The 27,766-nt window shown below is 43.0% G+C and overlaps 1 protein-coding gene and 1 long non-coding RNA gene across 2 annotated transcripts in view; one reads left to right on the top strand and one right to left on the bottom strand.

Annotated features, from left to right (window-relative positions):
* The window catches only part of LOC117282547, a 266,690-nt gene that overhangs the window by 137,028 nt on the left and 101,896 nt on the right, over positions 1–27,766 (top strand). The window contains exon 3 of the long non-coding RNA XR_004513324.1: positions 25,377–25,455. This is a non-coding gene — a long non-coding RNA (uncharacterized LOC117282547). The remainder of the gene's footprint in view (positions 1–25,376; positions 25,456–27,766) is intronic.
* The window catches only part of LOC111867265 (microtubule-associated protein futsch), a 272,255-nt gene that overhangs the window by 157,659 nt on the left and 86,830 nt on the right, over positions 1–27,766 (bottom strand). The window lies entirely within an intron of this gene.

Here is a 27,766-nt window from a genome sequence, read left to right as displayed (position 1 = left end):
AGTTCATGGAGGTAGGCCTAGGCCCACTGGGGCTGTAGTGCCAAGGAGAGAAAGAAAGAAATTCTGTTATCGCTGTCCACTATTACCATATCTTCGTTTCTATACCGTAAGCGGAAACCCAACTAATTAACTAATCCTTGTTTCAGTGGACTAAAAAACAGTGGTTATTGTTTGTAGCACCTGCTTGATATCGCAGTCGGTCAAATATTCTTTTTACGGTATTGTCACTTTTTACGGGTGTGGCTACAGACGGGGTGAGGATTAGAAATTGGATTTATACACACAACTCGGAACTACAACTAATTACAGAGGCACCGCTGATCTCCACGCTTTACAAATCGCTACAGCACTCGTTAAGTACTTTCCAGCCTGCAGTCTCTTCACCAGCCGTTCCCTGGCAACGGCTTCTAACGGGGGAGGTACTTCAGCTTCCCGCGCTCAAATGATCTCGTCATAGCCGCCCGTACAGAACTCTTGTCAATTTCCTTAATCCCAACTGACAACTGTCAACACCGGAAATTTCAATCCAGTTCTCCGCTGCAACTGCCAACTATCTCAATTATCTATTTGCCATTTCTTCTCAGTTATCCTCTCAGAGTCAGAGTTGGAGTCAGAGTTACTCTACGACTGGCGGTTTACAGCCAATCAATTCGTTTTAGCGCCAAGCCCCTTGAGACACACGAAAATTATATATTTTCCGGCTGAACACTTGCGATTATAATCCTTACGTAACATTCTCTCTGACGAAAGGATGTGTCTGTCGTTTACAATTGCTGATGGTCCTCGGCAGCGCATTCATTCCAGGCCCAAGTCCCCGGAGGCTCATGACCATATTTTACGGTCTCAAATTCTAGACTGTCCCAACCTGGAGAGCCAGGTCCCCGTATTTATATCCCCAGGAACAGGTGCCCCGGTTGTAACTCCAGGCAATGGGTTCCCTTTTCGTCGCCTCGTACGACTCACAGGGCTAAGGTGGAGGTTTTCTGTTCCGTCTCCACACGGAGAGGAGGAACTGCCGTGAACAGCACTAGCCGGCTTGGGGTCCTCGCTATATAACCTCGGGGCGGACCCAACAGAAAACACTGCTCTTCTATTGTTCCGTGCGTGTTTGTTTCCGCGGGAACGTGTTTGTTGATCCGCCTGTTGCATAACAACTGTAGATGCAGCAACACAGTTTATAATGTTGTCTCTAGCTAGAATACATAGCACAGAATGGTAGATTTGCTGATGAACTGCAAAAGATTTGGAAGGAAATTACCGTAGCCTATTCGCGGTACTGTCCCTGCATTCATGTGGCGGGACACCAATCGGTGAGCTCGCGTAATAATGTTGGAAGCGAATATCTCGGCGTGAGTAAGGATATTGTCTTACAGTTACGTGGTCGATGATCACAGAACAATTTGGAGCAACCGGAAGCACACAAATAGTGATGTAAACATTCGTAGCTCTAAACGCACAGATAAAAGTATACGCCCTACAATCGCATTTCTTTTGACTAGCGCCTGTGTCGCATCCTAGCGGACGTCTGATCAGTCTCGTGCGGAGAGAGATGAAGGGATATACACGTAACACGTGCACACGATATACTCTCGACTGCAGGAGTGTGTTGAACAAGGAAGCCATCTTGAAAACGTCATAATTAAACAGCAGTGCTTAATACTGATTCTCGATGGAAATGGAAATGTATCTTACTCATGGAGCTGAGCCCTTCTTGAGGAGCGGCCAATTCTGCAGCTACTCAAGAATTTCCCAGCATTTTATGGAACCCGAAAGTTCATTACCGTATTCATAAGAGTCCTCCACTAGTCAAAATCCTCAGCCAGATTACTTCAATCCATAACATCCCATCCTCTCTCTCTAAGATCTATTTTAATATTGTCCATCCACCTATGTCTTGTTCTTCCCAGTGGTCTCGTTCCTTCTGGCTTTCCACAAATATCCTATATGAATTCATCTGCCCCCCCCATTCATGCTACATGCCCTGCCCACCTCATCCTCCTTGACTTCATCATTCTAATTATACTTGGAGAAGAGTACAAGTCATGAAGCTCCTCATTATGCAGTTTTCTCCAACCTCCTGTCACTTCATCCCTCTTCGGTCCAAATATTCTCCTCAACACCCTCTTCTCAAATACCCTCAGTCTGTGTTCCTCTCTTAATGTCAGAGACCAAGTTTCACACCCATACAGTACCACAGGCAAAATTATAGTTTTGTATATTCTAATTTTTATGTTTTTGGACAGCAAACGAGAAGACAGAATGTTCTAGACTGAATGGTAGCAAGCATTACCCGAGTTCAATCTACTCTTAATTTCCTCCTGAATCAGGTTTTGATTTGTCATCGTCGTTCCCAAATATATGAACTGCCAAATTTTCAAAACATCTGTTTCCTATCTTTATAACTTGATTTTGCCCTGCAGTTTGGCGACGAGACAGCAACATATACTTAGCTTCCTCTGTGTTAACTTCTAGACCAACCTCCTTGCTTATGTTGATTAAAGTTCGTGTGTTTTTTATGTACATGTGTTAATAAATTTTTCCACTTTGCTTTGAAAAGTTATTTCATTTAAAAAATCGTAAGGTATTTCTGACGTATTCCGTATATGCAGGGTATCCCAGGAGAAAAAGTCAGTACTCTTTGAGGTCATAGTATCGGTCATTCTAAACAAAAACTATATACTCGTACGTGCATGTTACCTATTCCGAACGGTTTCCTAGATAGAGCTATTTCACTGTACAGACGAGCAATACGCCATGTCCTCACACGAGCTGCAAAATGCACTAATGTTGACGGTGGAATTTTTCGAAAATGTATTATACCAAAAATCTTACACGTATTATGCTAGGTAAACTGTACCGACTTTTTCACTTGAAGAATAAATGCCGGTATTAGAAACGGTACGTATTATCTCTCTCTTATCAACAATTCTGAACTGTGCAGTGAAATAGCTCTATCTCGCAAACCGTGCGGAAGAGGACGTATGTACATATACAATTTTTTCTTTAGAATGGCCGATGCTATGACCTTCCAGAATACAGATCTTTCCTCCTGGGACATTCTGCATGAGTTTTAATCTACTTTCATTATTTTGAACAAATAAATTTAGACTTATGCGATCACCATGCTGTCGGTTTTTCTGTGTACTCACTCCCTCATCAATTTTTGAGAGGTGGAACAAAAAATTATGAAAATTGGTATGTATATCATGGCACCTGAGTCAATCTCAATGGCGTACTTCATAAATCTCTCCTATCAGTTTGTGTGCCTGTGTGTGTATCCCTCCTGTCCTTGCTAGGCAGCGGCTCACAAAACAATTTCCTGGGGCAAAGAATACACGCAACAATGGAGAAAGCGTTGGCCGCGTGTGTCTGTGCATCTCCTTATCGTCGCTAGGCAACACCTCGGTGAAAACGTTCCCGCATCAACGATGAATTGTTGGAGGCATCGTTTTCTGTGCAGCCCGTGCCGCATGAAAGGAAAGTAGGCGATTGGCCGCGCCATAGCTCAATCGGTTAGTCGCTGGCTTCCCACCGCGGCGGCCCGGGTTCGATCCCGGGTCTGGTCAAGTGGGATTTGTGGTGGACAAAGTAGCGCTGGGGCACGTTTTCTCCGAGTACTTCTGTTTCCCCTGCCAATCTTCATTCCACCAATTGCTCCACAATCACCCTCACCTATCATCTGGGGCTGGTACAAGAGGCCAGAAGCGGCCGCAGTACAAGGGACTTACTCCCACCCCACTAGCAATAAAAAAAAGTAGGTGATTAGTTCTTCCCAGAACTTCTTGTTCCTGTATTGTTTAACAAGGCAACAATATCGGCATGCTGTAGATTCGGATGGTAAAAAGAAAGGTAAACTCCCTGCGCTTAACTAATTAAACACTACGCTATGAAGACGTATGGGGGAGTGGGTATATAGTCGTAGATCCACATCTTCTTGACCTCGACACTAGTTGGAAGTGAGTGGTCAGCGTCACGCCCCGGCCGCTTTACTTCCAGGGAACAAATTTTCGGTTCCCATTTGACAGAAGGCTGGATGGGCCCCATATCCGGTCTTAACGACGTCATGAAAATTCTTGTCTCTACCGGGACTCAAACTCAGACCTCTCAGTCGTCCAGCCTGGACGGTATTAGGAAGATAGCAATATCGGCCTAATCGAGATATAATTGTGTCGTTTTCCTGGAAGGACTGAGTGAAGTCACGAAGAACATCCGACTATATAGCCGCTATCCTGGCCAGGATTCGAACCGAGCACCTCCCAACTACAAATACAGAATGTTTCCTGTTTGGTAGGCCTATTTAAACATTACGAATGTGATTAGATAACTGGGGTCCTGAAGCTGATAAATATATGTCGAAACATTTCGTAAACTTTGCTCAGAGACCGAGTCTGTGTACTGTACATCTCTACTGACACACGCAAGATCGTGCAACAATGTCCCATATATCGAAACATTTTATTTAAGTCAATGATTGGTTCGCTAAAGCGCGGTGCTGTCGCCGGTGGAAAATGAAGTTAAAGTGTAACGTAGCGTCGTCAGTGCTACACCACAAGTTTCTCTTGGTTGCTTAACGTAGACGGCCTTCAGGGATATTAATTTTATCTCCTTGAAACTCGAAGCAAATACTAGAATAAATTAATTGTTACGGGTCGTTTGCTTAATATAAACATACGAACATGACTTGCGATAGTAATTGCACTTATTTAACACTCTTTCCCTCTGGGTATTTACTCTTCTTTTCTTCTGCTGTTCATCAATCTCTTCTTTAGACATCCATTTTCTTCAAGAGTCTATCCTCTGGGTTATAAGGCCGTGTACCCCATTTTAAAGTCAACCGACGTCTCGAAGGAATATTTGGCTTCCATATTCAGGATCGAAGCTTTCTATCTGCTTCACACTCGTTACTGTTCGACTCTGAAAATGGAGGCAATACTTTCCTCCGAAATATCGGTTTACTTTCAACGGACTACATGGTGTTACATCGTAGTAGATAGACCTTCTTATAACCACCGGTGTGGGAACCTCAAATCCTACGTATCTTTTCCTTATTTTCTCCGGCATCTTATTTTTCTCTGCACGTAATTCTTTTTTCGTCTTTCCTTCTTCGTTTCTTTCATCATCTTGTTTTCAATATGTCCTTGTTCCTCCTCTTCACAGCCCTGGCCCTTACAGTTGTGCGTCACGGATCTAAACGGATAAGTAACCGTAGTTACAATTCAAAATTGAAGACAATTTTTTTCTCAGCGCATGCGTCATTACGGACGTATCGTCATATTGGCAGTTCACAACGAGTAGGCTGGTACAGCTCTAGACTTCATCTGGCAGGGAGCTTTGTTCGAATCTCTGACAGGACACCAATTATCCTGATTTTTTTCGTGGATTTTTCAGTCCCTCTAAACTAATGCCAGGATAGTATCTCTCCTTTATTTAATAGCCCTAAAATAATCGGTGAATAGTATAATCGCATGAAGCTGTTTATTATGTAGTAATCAATCCGTACTCTCCCAAATGGCCAGTATATAAGCGTCATATACGTACTATTGCTATAGACGCTGATCAGTTTCATGACACATTTCGGTCATTAATGATAGTCGTCACGTAGGTATACATACAAATTTGTATAAGAAATAAAAAAACATAATTTATTAAAAATTATTTCGTTTAAAATTTCCAATCGCGTCCGTCTTGCAACTGTGTAGAATTAAATACAGAAAGAAACTCTTTGTTAGGTCGCAGAGACATATAAAATTATATGTTAGGTTATTACAGCATCACAGTATGTATCAGTCAGCTGGGCCTATATAATTCGCAAATATTCATTTGTCTTGAGAACATGTAACAAAGATTTTTACTTTCATTTATTTCACTACAAGATCTGGAAAGGGGCACGCTGTAGCGTAGTTGGTTAAGGTACTATGCTACAAGCCGGAATGTCGCGAGTTCGAGTCCCGATGAGGTCATAGGATTTTTAAATTGACCTAATCCTTCCAGCCTCACTATGACCCTGGGGTTGACTCAGCCTCTCACAGAAGTGAGTACCAGGAATTTTCCTGGGGAGTAAAGCGCGTCCGGCGCGTAAGGCTGACAACCTTACCGCCATCTTTCAGCCGAGTGTCTAGAAAATGTGGGAGCCTCAACGTCTCACAAACCTATGTGCCTCCGCGGCCTGTTACAGGGGTAGCTTTACCTTTACAAGATCGGAAAGTGACTCTGTAATCCTTACACATGATGCAACGACTTTGATATAAAGCTAACTGGAAATATTAATGAAACATAATAATTATTTTTACCAGGTTAAGCTGTTTTGCAATTTTTATGTCATTCTATATGTATATTCACCTTACGATTGTCATTCAGTGCCCGAAGCAAGTAGTGCAACTGACTACATCTATAGAAATGAATATTATGCGACGGTAAACAATGCTTATTTGTAAGGTTACACGAACAAGATCCAACACTATAAAACAAGTTCTGGAAATAATTAATCACATACTGCGATTACAGCCGTTGTGCCCACCGTGAAAACTGTTAGTTGGAACACTCTGTAGCTAGGAGAAAGACCGACATTTCAGAGTAAAATATCGCCTCCATCATCAGGATCTAAAATAAGTGTAGGAAGAAGCTAATTGAAGTAAGCTGCAAACGATTTTCTGAGTTTTAACGCCTTTGGTTTCAAAAAAGCCTGACGTTTCTGAGGACCACATTCCCTCCCTCGTTTAGATTGCAGTGCAAGTCAAGCAGGAAACCATCCTGCTTCTTGGAAGCGCGATATGTTCTGGCGAAACAGTGCCGCGAGAACGTCAGATCCAGCAGTGCAGTCTGTGCAAGGGGCCATGAAGAACGAAATCCCGCAGTAACATGTGAGCACTGCCGAGTTACGTCACCGTAAAATTATTTATTGATCGTCAAGTGTGACATAGAACTGCCCAGTCAGGCTGCGCGCCATGTTCGAATTCCAAGCATTCCAACTCTCAATTGTGGAACGGAGCGTTTTCGTGTAATCAAGTTCCCCATTCGGCCACAAGACTGCAAACGGCGCACCCCATAACACAGCACAAACAATTGCGAATGCTCTTGTTGGAAATTTACTAAAGCTAGAAGGTAAAGCTATCCCTGTAACAGGCCATGGAAACCCATAGGGTTGTGAGACGTGGCTCACAGATGACGGTGAGGTTGTCAGCCTTACGCGCCGACCGCCCTTTACCCCCAGGAAGATTCCTGGTACTTATTTCTGTTAGAGACTAAGTCGACTCCAGGGCCATAGTGAGGCTGGAAGGCTTAGGGAAATTGAAAAATCAAATAACCTTATGGGGAATCGAAACCGAAAACTTTTGGGTTCGATACCCTATGTGGTCATTGTAGGTAAATTTATACTTTGTAAGATTTGAGGCTTTCACGGCGGTGACTATGAAGAAAGCAGTTTTCTTCAAATTTATACTTGTTCTTAACTAATTAAGCACCACGCCATTGGGACGTATGGAGAAGTTCATTTATAGCTCCACTATTCTTGACCTAGGCACTAGATCAATGTGAGTGATCAGCTTCACGCCTTAGCCGTTTTCCCCGAGGAAAAAGCCCTCAGTACCCATTGGATAGGAGGCTGGGTGGGTCCCAGGGCTGGTCTGGATAATATGATTAATACGAGAATCCAACCTCGCTTGTCCATGCAATAGCCTTCCACCATACCGACTGAGCTGACACTACTTAAAATGGGAATAATAAAATTAGAGCAGTGAATGTTTCCTATATGGAATTTCAGCAAAGTCTCTAGAAGGGGTTGTGGGATCAACGGAGATGTCCATTCGTGGCCTTACGGAAAACAGATCTTATCAATGGGGCTGAAAATCAGAATTTACCGATGATATTTGGCAAAAACCTCCTAAATCGAATTTCAGAAAAAAAATTCTCGGTAGGTTTTTTGAGGCATGTGGAAAAGTTAGCTGCTGCCTGCTTCATGCTGGTTTCTTGCTTGGCTTATTCTGAAGATGGAGGCTACAGGTTCCTCGGAAACGTCGATTGACTTTCAGCAGTATGCACAGCGCTGCATCACGGAAGAGAGAGATCTTCTCATATGAGAGAGTCAATGGATCGTAATGCTCTGTTTCGGCAACAAGCTGCACTGTATTCTTACCACATATTCCTTCCGGTCTTCCGCGCAACTTACAAGAGAAGTTTTCAAAATTTGATTTTTAATTTTTAAAACTCCTAAATTTTAATTATTTTCCTTCTTTTCCGCAACATTTTTCGACCTACACGGCCATCATCAGGTGCATTAAAATTGTTTTGGTGAAACTGATGCAATTTATACATTTCCGAAACAAATCCCCCCCCCCCAAAAAGTTTTATGATTCAATTCCGAATTCTGAAGTACAATTTCATTTTGTTTTCAGTGTATATTAATGAATCACACTTTTTGCTGTTTCCATTGGTATTTCAGTGACAGCCCACTATATAAATTTGACAGTCATTGTCCTAATATATAACAAGTTAGTGTGAATATTTACCTGTGTACAGTGTAATAGTTCAGTCGCTTTCACCCTCACAAGTTCAGTTCTGACTTTTATGCTCTCCTATAAATAGCACAAAACAGGCGGGGGCAGACGCTCAAGGACAGCCAATATGAATCTTCAATCCAGCGCTTCTGGAATTCTAGGAGACACAGCATAAACATCCGTCGGTTTAATTATCTCGAGAACCGCGCAGCTTGCCAAAAAGAACGTGTATTTGACAAGCAGCCTTCATTCAAATCATTTTTACTCCGAAATTTATTTAATGTATAGAGAAATATTGGGGTCACGCCGTAGTGTAGTTGGTTGAGGCACTATGCCACAGGCCGTAAGGTATCGTGTTCGATATCCAATGGGGTCATTGGATTTCTTCAATTCATCTAATCCTTCCAGCCGCACTATGGTCCTGGCGTCGACTCAGTCTCTAACAGAAATGAGTACCAGGAATTGTCCTGGGGGTAAAGGGCGTCCAGTGGGTAAAGCTGATAACCTCACCACCGTCTGCGAGCCGACTGTGTAGATAATGTGGGACCTTCGACGTCTCACAACGTATGGGCCTCCACGGCCTGTTACAGGGATAACTTTACCTTTATTGTACCTTTTATACAAAACTATAATTTTGCCTGTGGTTTTGTATGGGTGTGAAAATTGGTCTCTGACATTAAGGGAAGAATATAGACTGAGGATGGGTGAGAACAGGGTGCTGAGGATGATATTGGAACCGAAGAGAGATGAAATGATAGGAGGATGTAAGTAATGGAGAGCTTCATAACTCGTACGCTTCGCCAAATATAATAAGAATGAGGTGGGAAGGGCATGCAGCACGAATGCGGGAGAAGAATACATATAAAATTTCAGCGACAAAGACAGAAGGAAAAATATACTAGGAAGACCGAGATGAAGGAGAGAGGATGCTATTAAAATATACATTAGAGAAACAAAATTGGTTGGTATGGACTGGATTGGTCTGGCAGGGGACAGGGACTAGTGGAAGGCTCTTGTGGACACAGTAATGAACCTGCGGGTTCCATAAAATGCTGGGAAATTCTCGAGTAGCTGAGCGACTGGTGGCTTCTCAAGAAGAACTCAGCTCCATGGAACTATATTTAGTGCGTTTCTCGCGAGTTCCGGTCGAGGAGCCCCGAGAAAAGCATGCTCGTCATCCCAATTATCCGCTGTTGTCAGAATTTTAACCAAAAACCTAACGTGTCGATCAATGTTAGTAAAACTTCAGAATGATCCGTTTAATGGTTCTGGAGTTGTCACGTGCTAGCAGACGTGGCAAAGCAAATGCGCACATTCATTCAGCAAATTTTCATCGCGCGTGTTCCCAAACTTCCTCCAACTTAAAAATGTAGTTAGGTTCTTACTGCCTTCGATGATGGATCAAGACTTCCTAACATTCTGACCCGACTATACAATAAAGTTTCTGTACATTAGAATCGATATTACAGTCTGCTACTTTATGGGCATAACAGTATCTGGAAGTGACAGCTGTTTGCTACTGAACGCTTTAACTGTGCCCATATTCGATTCCCGCAGCGACTCATCCGTACCCATTCAAGCCATGGTTACTGGTAATGGCCAAGCCGTGTTAAACATGACGTTATGCTGTTACCGTTTATGCCAATGAAGTAGCAAAACTAAGAACATGCAGGCATAGAACTCAAAACTACAATTTGCGATTTTCATTGCGATACAAATTCATGGTTCGTTCCTCTAAAAGGGTGTCAATCAATAGCGTACTGAAGGAAGATAAATTTGGCCCTGTGCTTAACTAATTAAGCAATACGCCATGAAGGAGTATAGGGGAGTTGACGTATATATCCACCTTCTCTTGTCCTCGATACTAGCTGGAGTTAAGTGGTAATCTTCAAGGCCCGGCCGCTTTACCCCCGGGGAAAGGGTCCCCGGTATCGACTGGAAATGAGGCTGGGTGGACCCCAGAGCCACTCTGGACGACTTGAAGAAGAGAAAATTCTTGACCTTACCGGGACTCGAACTCCGACCCCTCGGTCGTCCAGCCCGTAGCCAGTCGCTATACTGACTACGCTATCCCAGCTCCTCGGTGTGCTGAGAAAAGAGGAAATAACAGAGTGAAAGCTATCCCTGTAACAGGCCATGGAGGCCCATAAGGTTGAGACATCGAGGCTCCCACATTTTCTAGACTATCGGCTTACAGATGGCGGTAAGGTTGTCAACATTATGTGCCGGCTGAGTTGAACCTAGGGTCATATTGCGGCTGGAACGATTAGGTATGCACACGGAACCTCTGTAGAACAAATCCACAAAAGCAACAACACAGATATGGACTAACATTAGGATTCGTGTATTTAAATGCCGGACCGTTAGCTAGAAGTGAGTTTGCATACGGAAGGTTCTGGAAACCGCTGACTAGATCAAGGTTTCCTGTGGTTTCTTATTCGGTCCCAGAGTAAATGCTGAGTTGCTAACCAAATTTGACGTCACACTGCATGCTTACATTCAGCCATCTCTTACTTTAAATTAAAATTCTGATCACGCGCAGTAAACCCCCTGCTCAAAGACTTTCCTCTCCTGCTATCACTTCCTTGAAGTTTACCTTCTTCGCTTCCGGAAGCTTTACCCTCTCTGAAAAACTATCTCTATCAGAAAACAGATGAGCCGGGATAGCGTAGTCGGTAGAGCAACTAGCTACGGGTTGGACGACCAAGGGGTCGGAGTTTGAGACCCGGTAAGATCAAAAATTCTCTATTCTTTACGTCATCCAAACCGGCTCTGGGACCCACCCAGCCTCCAATCCAATGGGTAAAAAGGAGGGTGTTTATCATGGGGTAAAGTGGCAGGGGCGTGAAGCTGACCACTCACTTACTGCTAGTGCCGGGATAAAGAAAACGTGTATCTATACATCCACTCCCCCGTAAGCATACGTCTTCATGGCGTAGTGCTTAATTAGTTGAGCACAGGGACAGCTTCACCTTTTTTACCTATCATAAGAAGAACGGTCACTGCCTGGAAACCATCGAAGTAGGAGGAGTATTTCCTGCGCCCTCCAAATGTTGTCTGTCAGTACTCCCCTACTTCCACCCCTCTCTCTTCTTGAGGCTTCAGAGTGTTAATGGCGAACGTATGTCTCACTTCTTACATATTTAACCCACCGTAGTCCCCCGTTCTTTTAAAATTTCATAACAACAATACGTGTATTGTTACGTGTATAAGTGACCATAGACGGAGTTTGGATTGGTAATTGGATTTATTACACACTTACAGATCGTAACTACAAGTAACGATAGCACTATCTCTAGTTCACACACCCTGCAGCTCACTACAGCACGTACTAATTCTTCTCGGTCGGCTGCGTCTTCACCAGCCGGTGTCTGATAACGGCCTCCAACGCTGTAGATCCCTCAAATTCCGTATTTATGGCTTCATGTCTTCGCTGGCTGTCGCCTATCTCACTACTCAACAACCAACTTACTCTACTGCACTCACTAACTGAACAGAACTCGGTCGGGCCAGTGATATACACGTATACTCGGAGAAGACCCAACAGAAATCACCGTTCGTCTGTTGACGTGTGCAGTCATTGTGAAGCTGATAAGTAGGTTCAAGTGCCGATGAGGTCATTGGATTTTTTCAGTTGACCTAATCCTTCCAGCCGCACTAGGCCCTGGGGTTTACTCAGCCTCTCACAGAAATAAGTACCATGAATTAAATAAATTTCCTGGGGAGTAAAGCGTGGCCGGCGCGTAGGGCTGACAACCTTACCGCCATCTTTGAGCCGATTGTCTAGAGTCTAGACAATGTGGGACCCTCCACGTCTCACAACCCTATGGGCCTTCACCGCCTGGTACAGGGATAGCTTTGCTTTGCTTTACTTTACTTTACTTTACTTTACTTACCATAACCTAGCAACGGCTCTGTCGTCAGTTATGAATATGCCGCTACTCTGTCTAACCCAGTCTCCTCAGTGATAACCATGGGTTCTTTCCTTGTAAATAAAGTGGCCGGGGCGTCAACCTAAGCACTAACCTCCCTCCGGTACTGAGGTTGAGAATGTTTGGATTTATTCCTCTAAGTCCCCTCTCCCAATGTTAATATCATGGTGCTTATATGAGCATATGGAAACGTTTGGCTTTGTGTAATATTTATCGTTCTCTTTTGTTATCGCATGAAGTCTCTGTGCTGTGTTACACAAAGCAGTATGGGCAGTACAATTTATTTTCGCCCGGAGAAAATGATTTCATCCCTATTCGTGAGATCCTTTTCCTCGTGGTGTGATTCGCCGGAAGCAAACGATAAGAGGAGTGCGGTCGGCTCATGCATAATGATCCCGTATACAACATTACCATCGGAAAACGCTTTGCAGACACGTTAGGGTTACAGCAGGAAGTTTTGCCAAACTTAATATTCAGCTTCAGGTATGGAAAAAATATTCTTCTCGATCCTTTCATGTGGTTTTTATGAGAGCCTTAAATAATGGAGGCAGGAATTTAGTTCACATTTCCCACGTATCTTGAACAAAAGAGTATTAACTATGTATCCTAACGGACAAAACTAATCTTTTATAACCACGTTTTCGGTAGAATGGATACAGTGTATCTAATCCTTCTGAACTGGAAATTCGTCTAGACAATACCGTATTTAGAAATTCCCTTTTTATCTCACAGAAAACACTGAAAGACCAACCGGTTAAGACTTTAAGGGCCGAATTTACTCTAAATAATATATATAATTTCAGTTCGTACTTCACAGAAAACACATTGTGTCTCCGCTACAAGGCTAGACAATACCGTATTTAGAAATTCCCTTTTTACCTCACAGAAAACACTGAAAGACCAACCGGTTAAGACTTTAAGGGCCGAATTTACTCTAAATAATATATATAATTTCAGTTCGTACTTCACAGAAAACACATTGTGTCTCCGCTACAAGGCTAGACAATACCGTATTTAGAAATTCCCTTTTTACCTCACAGAAAACACTGAAAGACCAACCGGTTAAGACTTTAAGGGCCGAATTTACTCTAAATAATATATATAATTTCAGTTCGTACTTCACAGAAAACACATTGTGTCTCCGCTACAAGGCTAGACAATACCGTATTTAGAAATTCCCTTTTTACCTCACAGAAAACACTGAAAGACCAACCGGTTAAGACTTTAAGGGCCGAATTTACTCTAAATAATATATATAATTTCAGTTCGTACTTCACAGAAAACACATTGTGTCTCCGCTACAAGGCTAGACAATACCGTATTTAGAAATTCCCTTTTTACCTCACAGAAAACACTGAAAGACCAACCGGTTAAGACTTTAAGGGCCGAATTTACTCTAAATAATATATATAATTTCAGTTCGTACTTCACAGAAAACACATTGTGTCTCCGCTACAAGGCTAGACAATACCGTATTTAGAAATTCCCTTTTTACCTCACAGAAAACACTGAAAGACCAACCGGTTAAGACTTTAAGGGCCGAATTTACTCTAAATAATATATACAATTTCAGTTCGTACCTCACAGAAAACACATTGTGTCTCCGCTACAAGGCCCAACCAATCGTTGTCGCATCCAAAAAAACTTATTGACAAAAGTACGACGTTCCCATATCGTAACATCCATAAATTTAATAGGACAACTCCTGATGGGAAGATGCACAACCAAATTGACCATATTTCGATAGATAGGAGACGGCATTCAAGTATACTTGATGATCGACAGTTGGGGACAACAGATTGTGATATCGGCCACTATCTGGTGGTGGCAAAATTTAGGGAAAGACTGCCAGTGACTAAACAAACAACGCACAGAATTAATATGGAGAGGTTCGATCTCAAGAAATTAAACGAGGTAGAGGGTAAAGAGCAGAATCGTGTTGAAATCCCAAATAGGTTCGCAATTTGGAAGACTTAGAACGAGGGCACAACAAGGAACCTGGCAACTGCAACGCAACCGCAATTTCCGAGAGAAATCGCCGATTTCCAGCAGGCAAGTGGTTTCTAAATCAGCAGGCGCACACTGAGGAAACTTGTGTTTGCATACATGCTCACATCATCTTAAGTGGGTATGTTCGTCTGGCGCAATGCATGATTGTATTTTTAATTTCGTGCACTTACCTTCTGCAGTGGAAGATAATAATACTGATCCTGTCATAATTTGGTGGTAGTTGAGACCCATTGAGACGGCGTGAGAAGAGAGGACGACGACCGTATGGAAAATATTGGGATGTTAATTAATTTGTTTTAATTGGGGTCAATTTATTTTAATCAGGAAATATCGCGTTCACGTGCGATACGAAATTTTGACATATAGTGCAACAAGTTTAGCAAGACAGAAGACATCTGACGAGGGCCGTACACAGCCGAATGTGGAAGAAAGGTGACAATATAATAAGTTGTATTTAAGACGGAAATATATGTGAAATAAATGATACATTGAAGAAAGCAGTCTTTTACCGGTTCTCACGGTCTCTTCGCTTGCAGATTTCTTATATTTTTTCTTCTACCCTGAAGATGGAGGCGATACGTTCCTCCGAAACGTCGGTTAACACCACATATACACGGTGCCAAATCCCAGAAGACTGCTTTCTTCATAGTCACCGCCGTGAAAGCCTGAAATCTTACAAATGATACATTAATGCAACAGGATGCCTAAATATAATATTAGGAAAAGAAAACGTTGGGTGCATCCGTTCTTCTGTGACAATTTGAACTGACGCGTTCATATTATTTCGAAAGAACTTAACCTGGACCCAGACTCCTTCGTCTAATTAGATATTCTTCCCCAAGCCAAATCTATTTTGTCCTGTTTAGCATGGTCTGGGTGGTGCTTGTCACATATACCAGGCTCTGGTTCAATTAACTCCATACAAAGACAAAATTAGCAGCTTCCTCAACATTTCGTGCCATCTTAAGAAACAAACGAATTACTGAAGCGCGTTACAGAACAGCTGATACTAGGAAACCACGCGGCAACGCAATTGTAAGAAGACTGGCATGCTTCGTTGTCTGGAAGTTGAGTTTCTCAGTCTCTCCGCAAGTTGCGTTGCCGTTTCCTCAAGCTGCGTTCCGGTTGCCAGTTTCCTTGCTGTGCCCTCGCCCCTTATACACTAAAGTGGATATTAATAGAGCGTGGGAAACTATTAGAGAGAATATCAAAATGTCTGCCAAACAGCGTCTAGATTATTATAAACTGAAAAATCATAAGCCGTGGTTCGATGAAGGATGCTCAGCATTATTAGACCAAACGAAACAAGCCAAATTGAAGTGGTTACAGGATCCAAGTGAAATAAATGGGGATAATCTGGATATAAGACGCGAAACCAGCAGGCATTTCAGGAATAGAAAGAGGGAATATCTGAAAGACAAAATCGATGAGCTTACTTATGAAATAATATTTAAAAATATGAGCCGGTATTGCTCAGTCGGTAAAGCGTCAGGCACTGTTAGGGTCCGATTCCCGGCAGGGCAAAGATATTTTACTCCGCAGTAACCAGATTGGCTCTGGGGCCCACATAGCCCCCTATACAGAGGGGACCGGACATAAAGAGACTTGGGCGTGAATCTGACCACTCACTTTCATCTAGTGCTGAGGTCAAGAATGGTGGATATGTACCTCCACTCCCCCATACGTCTTCATGGCGTGGTGCTTAATTAAGCACAGGGTCAACGTTACCTTTTTTAACATTTGAAAATATACTATTACATCACGAATGAATTGTTTCTTCGAGATATCGGCGTCTGCTATGCAAATGCGCACCCTGTGTACCCAACTCCATGAAGGAGCGTGTTCTAGAGAAGCTGATGATCACACAGCTGGTCAGGCAATTCCCAGGTTTTAGGGAACCCAAAGGGGCCCATCACTGGATGTTACTTTAGGCCGGGTGAACTCAGCCTAGAACTTCAGACCAGATTTATTTAAGATAAATGAAATTAATATTAAGACATTTTAATAGTATCTTACAGTTTCCGCTTACATTTAGGGCTGACGCCCAAAATCTCTGCCGGAACACAAATTATCATAACAGAGATTATTCGTGTTTTTCTTCATTTCATCCAGCCAATTCTCGCTGTACTAACTCTAGTAGGCCACCACCGCTTCCTTCGATGCTCTGTAATCTAGGCAGTGACAGCGCTGCAGAACAAACCACGGAAAGTAGCTTCTCCCACGTCTTCCAAACAGAGCCTTCTCTTCAGGTTTTTGTTTAAAATGCATATCGTAGCATGTAAACCCGTTGCTGGGCAACGACCGCTAGAGAAGCAAATATACAAGAGCCGTTACTGAATAATGGCTACGCAAACAAACATGTCTTCACGGCAACAGTTAAACTACAACAATGAGGATCGGTGTTTTCTGTGCAGTCCGTGCCGAGATGTTACAAGCGGGTCAAGCTAGGAGTTGCGGTGAGTTGATTTCTATCAGGAGGATAGGAAGTTGGTTTGAGATGGCCGCCAGCCTGGGAGTCAGTTGTGAGAAATTATCGAGCCTGTAATGACATAAGCAGAGGATACTGTTAGGATCCGCTGCCAGGAAACGGTTAGTGAAAGCAGACAAAAGACTTAGCGTGTGCTTTAATGTTTTGTAAAATGTGTGAAATGGCGATAGCGCTATAGTTACTTGTAGTTAGGATCTGTAAGTGGTCAATAAATTCAATCACCCATCCAAACCACGTGTATAATCACTCCATAAAATCGTGATATTTTTTCTCTTGCGTGCTAGATGTCAAACCTTTAAGCTAAGCTTTGCGCGAAAGTGTACTTCAGAGTCTGAACCCTTGAAGAATATTGTTTAAAGTTTAATGCAAAGCGAAAAGTGTCACACGAAGCGTGTGGCTTGCTTCATTTCGTAGGTTCACTGAAGTTGCCAAGGAGACAGATCGATTCAATTCTGTGGCATCCCTTGTTATTTTATTGTTGTCGCTGGTTTCACAACCCTGTTTCCAACTTAATCAGTCGAGTAAATACAAAATTGTATCATCGTCTGTGAGTTGCAAAATCCGTCATTCGAGACAGAACTTTGTCTGCACACGTCGCGTTGCCCAGTCTCTCGCAGCCATTGGATGTGGTTCTTAGAAACAAACTCCATGCATTACCAGTCTTTCTTCCTCTCTTTGTGACTTGTTTTCCGGCTGTGTAAGATTCGAAGTTTTCACGGCGGTGACTATGAAGAAAGCCGTCTTCTGAGATGTGGCGCCGTGTAGATATTGTGTTAACCGGCGTTTCGGAGGAACATATCGCCTCAATCTTTAGAGTAGAAGGAAAAAGAGAAAATCCGTGAGCTAGGAACCAGCGTGATCACCTGCAGGTGATTTGAGGCGATACGTTCCTCCGAAACGTCGGTTAGCACAATATCTACACGGCGCCACATCTCAGAAGACGACTTTCTGATTTTATGGCTTCTCAGTAGCTGGAGGAGCTAATGCTGTAGGACGCCAAGTCTTCATATGCAGTTCCACAGTTTTAGCCTACTTTCCTTATTTTGAACAATAAAATAAGGCTTATGACATCATCTTGCTGTCTGGCTTTGTATCCATCTGCGTGTAAGTAAACTTGTCCTTATGCTTAACTAATTAACCACTACACCCTGAAGGCGTATGGGAGAGTGGATGTTATAACTCCACATTTTCTTGATCTCGGCACAAGCTTCAGGTGACTGGTCAGCTTCACGCCCTTGCCGCTTTACTCCGGTACCTACTGGATAAGAGGATGGATGGGCCCAGAGCCTGTTTTGACGACGTGGAGGAAATAAAATTCTTGACCATACCAGGACTCGAACTCAGACACTTCGGTCGTCCAGCCCCGTAGTCAGTCGCTATACCGACTGCGCATCAGTGTGTTCCACCCTAATGTTTTAGGTTTATGAGATCACTCTGCTATCTGTACATCCCCCTCCTGACTTTTTTTTTTGTATGTGACCCGTGTCGTATCAAAGGAAATGAGGAGGCTGGTGTTTCCCAGAACTTCCTTTGTTGTTGTAAAGTACCTGATCGCAGGTGCAGTAACTTAACTGGTTCACCTCCGCTGAGATTCGTTGTAAGTACATGACCCAACCGATTAATCCACCATTCCACATCACATGAGGAAGGAAAAAATCAGAAATGCCCTCTTCTGTCAGAGTACTGGACGATGAAGAAAGTTCAGAAGCTCGGTAATCCCGAGAATAATATACCATCGTCAGAATTAAAGTGTTCTTGCTTCCTCTCACGTTTGTCTCTTTCGAATGTCAGTAATAGATCCCAGAAGCCGAATCCACTCTTAACATTCTGCTAGGCTTCTAAAACACAGTCCTTGCTATATGTGCCACCTGCATAACGTTTAGGAACTCATTATTTCCCCTCACAGAATGCATTAAGGCGTTTTGTGTTCTCAGAATAAACAGCGCTTATATTTTTAAAGAACTTTAACCACATAGAATTACTTGTTTTTTTAACTTTGTCCATCGTCTGGTATTCTAGGAACTAGAAAAAACAACGTTTCGGAAACTGTATGTGTTTCCTTCATCATGTGAACGGGGGTGGAGACACCTACTCCGTTTGGTCACTTAGAAAAAGTTAACCTCACTCTTTGGAGTGTTATACACAATTGTCAGAACTTTAACCGTCTTTCTGACGGAGGGACTGTCGGTTTACTGAGCGAATGGAAATTAATTTACAAAAGACGAACTGTTGGACGGGTCGACGGGTCATTTTCTGCACGATCCGTATCTTGCTTAAGGGTAGCAGGCGATTCCTTCTTCCCAGAACTTTTATTTTATGCTCCATTTAAACGAATTTGGTAAGGAAAGTCTATTGCAAATGTTAATGGGTGAATGGGGTCCGTAATGGTCCACTAAAATTGTAGGACTGCCTTGTTAATGTCTAAACTAAAAACAAGACAAACAGAATAAAAAACTCGTAACACTAAAATGATTATTTAGATAAGATCTAGAAATCTGTGACGTTGGTAAGGTAAAGCTCATCCTGTAACAGGCCATAGAGGCTCACAGATGGCGGTAATGTCAGCCTTACGCGCCGGCCGCCCTTTTTTCCCAGCATTTTATGGAACCAGAAGGTTCATTACCGTGTTCACAAGAGCCCTCCACTGGTCCCTATCCTGAGCCAGATCTATCCAATCCATACCATCTTATCCTATCTCTCTAATACCCATTCTAATATTGTCCACCCACTTACGCCTTGGTCGTCCCTGTGTTCTCTTTCCTTCTGGCTTTCCCACCAATATCCTATACGCATTCCTGGTCTCCCCCATTCGTGCTACATGACCTGCCCACCTCATCCTCCTTGACTTGATCATTCTAATTATACTTCGAGAAGAGTACAAGTTATGGAACTCCTCATTATGCAGTTTTCTCCAACCTCCTGTCACTTCATCTCTCTTCGGTCCAAATATTCTCCTCAACACCCTGTTCTCAAACACCCTCAGTCTATGTTCCTCTCTTAATGTCAGAGACCAAGTTTCACACCCATACAGAACCACAGGCAAAATTACAGTTTTGTATATTGTAATTTTTATGTTTTTGGACAACGGCTAAGCTGTATGGATTTCTGTCTGCCTAACAGCACTGACCCTATGTACATTCAATAACTGAGAGAAGTAGTTCCTCCACCTATTCAAAATGTTNTAGACTCTCTTTGGCAGACATTTTTATATTCTCTCTAATAGTTTCCCAAGCCTTATTAATATCCACCTCAGTTTCCAAGTTTTCCAAAGCTGTGAACCTATTTGAGATTTCAACACAGTACTGCTCTTTACCCTCTACCTCGTTTAATTTCTTGAGATTGAACCTCTCCATATGAACTCTATGAGTTGTTTGTTTGCTCACTGCCAGTCTTTCCCTAACCTTTGCCACCACCAGTCAGTATCACAATCTGCTGCCCTGAATGATCGGACATCCAGTATACTTGAGTGATGTCTCCTATCTATCAAAATATGGTCTATTTGATTGTTTATCTTCCCATCAGGAGATGTCCAAGTAAATTTATGGATGTTACGATGTGGGAACATTGTACTTTTGACAGTAAGATTTGTGATGTGGCAAAGTGTACAACCCTAACTCCATTATCATTACTAATTTCATGCAAACTCTCATTTCCAGTTGTTGGTTTGAAAATGTCTTCCCCCCCCCCCTACTTTGGCATTGAACTCTCCCAACATTTTCATAGAGTACTTCGGGAATTTATCAAATACATGTTCTAGTTCTTCATAGAATCTATCCTTTATGTCATCAATTTTATCTTCTGTTGGGGCGTGAACATTCATAACAATGATATCACACCAGCGACCTTTTAGTATTTTATTTATGATATCCTATCACTAACGAACTCTACCCTCTTATCTGCTGATACGATACTCTTGTGTACGAAGAAACCTCTGAGTAATTCATGATTTTCATTCCCCTTTCCATAGAAAAATGTATAGTCTCCTGCTGGTGCCATGCCACCTCCATCCCATCTGACCTCCTGTACTCCCGCTAAATCTAACTTATATTTTAAGATTTCTTCTGCCACTGCCCTGAGCAAACCTGCCCTATACATACATCTAACATTCCAAGTGCCAAATCTCATATCCATTTTCATTAGCTTAGGTCGTTTATCCAAGGAATCAGTCCAGGTCCGAGGCTTTGTGTTCATTTTCGTAACATAATCATTTTTTTACGGTGAGGAGTTCTTAGCCCCATGCCCAACCCACAAGCTGGAGGGCAACCCCTTGTCGGCTGTCCGCAACTGCTTATTCAATATATTCGCAGCTTCCCTCCAAAACTGAAGGGCGTCTCCTCCATCCGCAACCTAAGGACGCGCCATGCCGTTGTGACAGGGACCCACATAACATGGGGCCGCCCTTTACCCCCAGGAATATTCCTGGTACTCGTTTCTGTTAGATGGTGTTTCGACCCCAGGGCCCCAGTGCGGCTTGAAAAAAAAATGATTGATTGAAAAAATCCACCTCATCGGGAATCGATCCCGCGACGTACCGGCTTCTATTATAGTGCCTCAACCAACTATGCTACCGCGTGCACCCCATAAATAATGGATATTAATTGAAATCTGAATTTCGCAAATGAATTCCTGGTCCTTCTTCGTGGACGAACGCAAGTGTTGGCTGTGGCTTCTCATTTGTTTCGACTTAATTATCTGTCTGTTTTCAGTCAGAAACAAATTGCAGTAAATGACAGAGGCAAACGAGGTTGCTATAAAATTTGCAGTGGCCTTGAGACGCCTATTAATTCAGAAGTATTCACTTTCCACCGCAGTCTACTGTTGACATTGAAGTGTTAGTCAACTAGTTCGTTATGAATAAGAATTCTCATTAGGACTATAGAAGAGAGACACGTAGGCCTGCTCTTGTAAATGCATATTTAACCCTCGAAAGTCTGAAACGGCTCTAAAAATAGAGTCACATATCGTTTCCCCGCCAACCGGATCGTTCGAGATAAGAGTTGAATGCCTACTTCTGAAAGCTATCCAGTCGATTACAATGTTACATAGTTACCGCTACCAATTATCCATTTTGAAAGTTTGTCACTAATTTCACGGACTCCCAGCTCCTTGATTACTTAACCTACACGCGTTAGAATAAAGCCTGTTCTGACAGAGGACTTGCGTGTAGTGCAAAAGGAACAATTTTCAATAACACGCTATATATATGCCATACGTACACTTGACGAAAAGGTCAAGCATATTCATAAAATACAATCCCATCTTCTCGTTAGAGAAGTGTCACATAAGGATTATGACTGCAAGGATTCATTTGAAAAAAATAATGTCCCTGGTCGTGAGTATGAAAGGGTTTGGCGCCATGACGAACTGATTGGCGGTAAGCCGCCAGTCGTAAAGTGACTCTGATTCTGACTAGAAGTAAAAGGTAAAGCTTTTCCAATTGGGATAGCATAGTCAGTATAGCGACTGGCTACGGTCTGAGCGACCGAGGAGTCGGAATTCGAGTCCCGGTAGGGTCAATAATTTTCTCTTCTCCACGTCGCTCGGACCGGCATTGGGGTCCGCCCAACACTGTATCCAGTGGGTACCGGGGGCTCTTTACCCTGGGGTAAAGCGACCGATGCGTGAAGCTTATCACTCACCTCCAGCTAGTGCCGACGTCAAGAAAATGTGGATCTATACATCCACTCCCCCATACGCCTTCATGGCGTAGTGCTTAATTAGTTAAGCACAGGGACGACTTAATTTAATCCCCGTAACAGGCCGTGGAGTCCCATAGGTTTGTGAGACGTCGAGGCCTCCACATTTTCTAGACAATCGACTCGGCGATGGCGGTGAGGGTAGCTTTACGCGCCGGCCGCCCCATACCCCCAGAAAGTTTGCTGGTATTCATTTCTGTTAGAGGCTGAGTCAAGCCCAAGGCCATAGTGCGTCTGAAAGGATTAGGTCAATTGAAAAATCTAATGACCTCATAGAGAATCGTATCTACGACCTTCAAGCTTGTAGCATAGTGCCCCCCCCCCACCCGGTTAGAGGTAATCCACCCAAATTTTTGCTACAAGTTTTGTCGAGGGTCACGTTGGATGTAACAGATCATGCGAGACATGCAACTGTCCACTTGTGGCCTTATGTAAACCGGAGTTTGGTTTGTGACTGGTTACAACTTGGTGGAAGTTGAATTGCAGGAGATTGATGATTAGAAAGCAAAGGCTATGGAAGGAAGAGGTCGTGACCTGACTTGAAGTACTGTCCTTGCAGCTTCTTGGAAGAGTGAGGAAAGCCATGAGAAGCCTCGGTCAGGATAGTCGGTGACTCGAAAGGGTTCCGAACCAGTTTTCTCCCGCCTGAGCCAACTTGCTCGGGATGTGAATATCGTAAATTATCTCAAGTTTCCGAGGAATAGGGAGCATGAGACGCCGGCCAGCTAACACAACAAACATGCGGCGCCCTCATTTTCCGGCGTCTGGTTTATGACCTTCAAAACGACTCTGTGGTGTGAGCAGACGTTGTTGTGTGTCGTTAAGGAGAATTTAGTGGCGCAAATGAGCATATCTGGACCAAATGGTAATGCGTGTTTCTTGCTACTCAGACACTAAACACTTAAGCGACCTCCTCAGTCACTTTGACAAAGAAAATAAATACGCCTTAGGCCTCTTCAACGCTGCTGTCCGCGGAGTATCTTAGCGAACTGTTGAACAGACGCGTGGCTGTCTGAAACAGCCTTTAAAGCGACGTGACTGCTACATGTATCATCTTCTTTAACATAAACTTTAAATTCTGCCCACATAGTGTATTTGTGTTCTCTGTATGGTTCTCGCAGTGAACCCTGAACAGCATTAACCGGTTGGTCCTCGTAGCGGAAACAATGTGTTTCCTGTGAGGTACGAACTGAATTCTTATTATTTCGAAGACATTCCCATCTCAGTTACCCTCGCCGTCACTGAAGAGAATTTCATATCGACCTTCTACTTGTAACTGAATTCAAACCCGGAACCTTCAAGGTGTTAATAACCACTGTGTAATAATTGCAAAATGAAATATTTTAAGCCCGAAATTAATATGAACGAGAGAGAAATCGAGGGGTCATAAGCCGAGGGCATGGTAGTCATTTCAAATATACAAATTCTCCAGGACATGAGCAGTACTCACTAGTCTGGGTGTTCGTAAACGGATTTGTTCGCTCACGTTAGATGATATTGTTCTTGTAGAAAAGGGCAGCGAGAGCGAAAGAGACAGAGACAAAGACAAAATGGAAGGTGATACTAATAAGAAACAATACATTTCAGAGGGGGGTGGAAAGGTAAATTTTCATTTTTTAGGGATCCCAAGCAATATCTGTTTTCCTTCCAGTAAATATAATGCTGTATATAGACCCGTTGCTAGGCAACGACTGGGGAACAGACAACGAGACAGTGACCGTTGCTAGGTAGCGGCCTGCATGCAACAATAGAAGTACTGTTGGTAGCGATATTTTCTATTTGGTCCACCACTGTATCACGTGACGGGCCGATATGCAAGAATTTTTAATAACATGCTATATGTGCGATACTGACGCTCGACGAAAGGTCAAGCATATTCATAAGAGACAACCCCATCTTCTCGTGAGAGAGGATGTTACGTAAAGGCTATGACGGCAAGGATTCAGTTGGAAAAAAAATCTCTGGTCGTGAGTCTCAAGGGGCTTGGCGAGAAGATGAACTGACTTGCGGTAAACCGCCAGTCGTAAAGTGACTTTGACAGTTTGGTTAGTGCGGGCAGTGCAGTGCAGTGTAGTGCAGGGAAGTGAAGAACTGATTGGTGAGTTAGTGAGTTAGAGAGCTGCAGTTCAGTCCTGGTGAGCCGTTGATGTCAGAAGCTGGCAGCTGAGTCAGGAGAGTAGTTCAAAAACCCGAAGGAAGAGGAACGTCCGCCGTTGGAAGCCGTTACCAGGCAACGACTCTCGAAGACACAGCAGAATGAGAAGACCTAGTAGGTGCTGTAGTGAACTGTTTAGTGTGTGAATTAATGATAGCGCTATTTTTGTAGTTATTATCTACAACTGTTCAATAAATAAAATTACCAATCCAAACCCTGTCTATGGTCACACATACACGGATAATACGTTGGATGTGAGGAAGGTAAAGCGTTGGGAAGTGGAATTTGATATAAGCAAGGCAAATATTTTGGGTAGGCGCTGTACAGCTTGCGATTGGAAATCTGATATTAACGTTCTGAAAGCTACATTGTCAAAAAATGATTTAATATGGGAAGAGCTACATTAGCGAGGAATTTTGACGTTAACTTGGAATTTTGCTACCAACTCAGCATTTTCTGTAGGACGTAGGGAAAAGAAGGAAAACCTTGATCGAGTTAACAGGTCGCAGGACCTTCCGGATGGAAATGGATTTACATCCAGCTGTCAGTCATTTAAAAATAATTAATCATTCCGTTTATGACTTTGTTATGTTTTATTTACAGCATGCTTTCCTCTGACTTCTGTGGACTTTCCTGTTGTGTGTTGCTGTGGCGTATTTTGGTGCTGGGATTCCTTGCTTTGGTGAGTCTGAGCCATTACTCTCTGCTTATACTGCCCGGATGTGATTTCATTTCTGCTGCCTTCTTGACAAGTCGGTCCAAGGAATCCTGGTTAAGCTACATGGTGACAGGTTAGAGTCAAATTGGTGGCCGCACAGTTTGACTCCGCCCTCCTACTGCGTAATGCACCAATAGGAAGAGGCAACGAATTGACGAACTGGCAAAAACATCAGCGACATACGGTCATCCAGGGCACCGATCGTGAGATCGAGATCCCTGAAACGTCGGATTTCAGTTCAAAATTGACACCGCTGATCATCAAATTAAAAAAAAATCCAATGACCCCATCGACAATCAAAGCCGCGACCTTAACATAACGCCTTAATTAACTAAGCTATTTTAATTTCGTGGGGGGGGGATGAAACTGAGCCCACTTGCTGCGTCGGCCACTATTTGTCCCATTGTACCAGCCCCGGATGACAGACGATGAGTGTGGAGCAGTCTGTGGAATGAGAATTGGCAGGGGAAACCGAAGTACTCGAAGATAACCTGCCCCAGTGCCACTTTTTCCACCACAAATCCCACATTACCTAACCTGGGATCGAACCCGGGCCGCTGCAGTGGGACGCCGGCGACTAACTACCTGAGCTATGGCACGGCCATATTTTAATATTTAGTAAGGTGGTACATATAGTGACCACTGTGCTTTTAAGGTTTAAGGAGAAAACGTCTGGGAATACGCTTATTGGTTTCGTGGGTCAGTCTGAACATCTCTGCAGTAGATCTTATGGAAGATGGCAGTGGCGGCTGGTGATATATGCGATGGGTATTGGAGAATATTTTGTTAGTCATCCGTGCCGAGTCTGTGGGTTTCGTGACCGTCCGTGAGATTGCCTCAGCCGTTCACAATGTTCTAATTACCAAAGCAAAAACAATTAAGATTTGCCCGAGAGGGAATATTCATTTAAACCGAGACTGTCCATTGTGTATTCAGTTAATTAAACGCCATTTCCTGGAAGCCTAGCTTGACTAATGGCGAACCTAGTTTCTCCAGAGCCGCCTCTCAATAATTTCTGCTAATATTATTTTTTACCCTAAGATATTACCCCAATTTATATCAAAATTAAAAAGAAAATCTGGGAAAGCTAATTCGGTATAGCACGTATGCTGCGGACTGAAACAAGGAACTGGGATTCGATTCCGGGCAAAGAAAATGGACTTTTCCCTTATTCATTGCGTTCTTGCTGTCTCCAAGCCCACCCAGCCTCCTATCCGATGGATACCGGGGCTCGTTTTCCAGGGATTGGGACTAAGAATGGTGGAGCTATACCTCCAATCATCCCTACATCCTCATGTCGTGAAGCGGAATTAAGCACAGGAAGAACAATGTGCCGCTAACTAGCGGTGAGTCCCAAAATCAGAGGATCGGAATCACGTATTTGTAAGAGAAGCGCTTCTCTTCCAGGCACGTCGAGCGACGAGGCAAAGGACCTGTCTTTAATTTAGGAAGCATCCGGTTCGAATCTAGGAAGGGACACCAGCTATACTCACTGAGATTATCGTGATTTTCCTACGTCTCCTATTTAAATTTCGGGATAACATATCAACTTCGAACTCGACAGCTTGCTTCAACACCCTTGACACTTCATTAGTCACAGCTTGTCCTTAAATTCGACTTTATACAATGTGATCTATTGACGTCATAGGTGAATAAATAAATAAACATGAATAAGCTCTTGATTTTCTTACATAGTTTATTAATCTGTTTCGAATGATTTTCAGAATAAACAATGATTATAATCATTGTTTATTATATTATTATTATTATTATTATTATTATTATATTATTATATTATATTATTATATATAATTATTTCCCCGAATAATTAACGGAATTTTGTTTCTTAATGGTGATTCAGTGTTTTGTGTAAGGTACGAGCTGAATTTTTAAGCATTATTCAAAGAAATTAACACCTGAAATGGTAAAGAACTATGTTTATCCTTGTTCCTGTTACCTGATTCTTGCTGGTTGCTTCCATGGTTTTGTCTTTGACCCTGAAGATGGAGACAACAGGTTCCACTCTAGCGTCAGTAAACTTATACCTAACTACACCACGTCACATACCAGAAAATAGCGATCTTATCGGTCACTGGCGTGAGAACCTCAAGGCTTGAACCCAGCATATCCTGAATAAGTAGCGGGACGGCGACCCGCCCAGCAGTGACTCTCGGTGTATATAAAGTGAATCTTATGATATGGCATGTCGCGGACCAGGGCAGTCGTTTGCCTGTACCCACACTGTCCGAACATTTGTTTTTAAAACACAAACAGA

The sequence above is a fragment of the Cryptotermes secundus genome, unplaced genomic scaffold, assembly GCF_002891405.2.
Source record: "Cryptotermes secundus unplaced genomic scaffold, Csec_1.0 scaffold1356, whole genome shotgun sequence".
Lineage (NCBI taxonomy): Eukaryota > Metazoa > Arthropoda > Insecta > Blattodea > Kalotermitidae > Cryptotermes > Cryptotermes secundus.
Note: the sequence above shows the minus strand (reverse complement) of the source record. Positions and strands in the feature narration are given on the sequence as shown.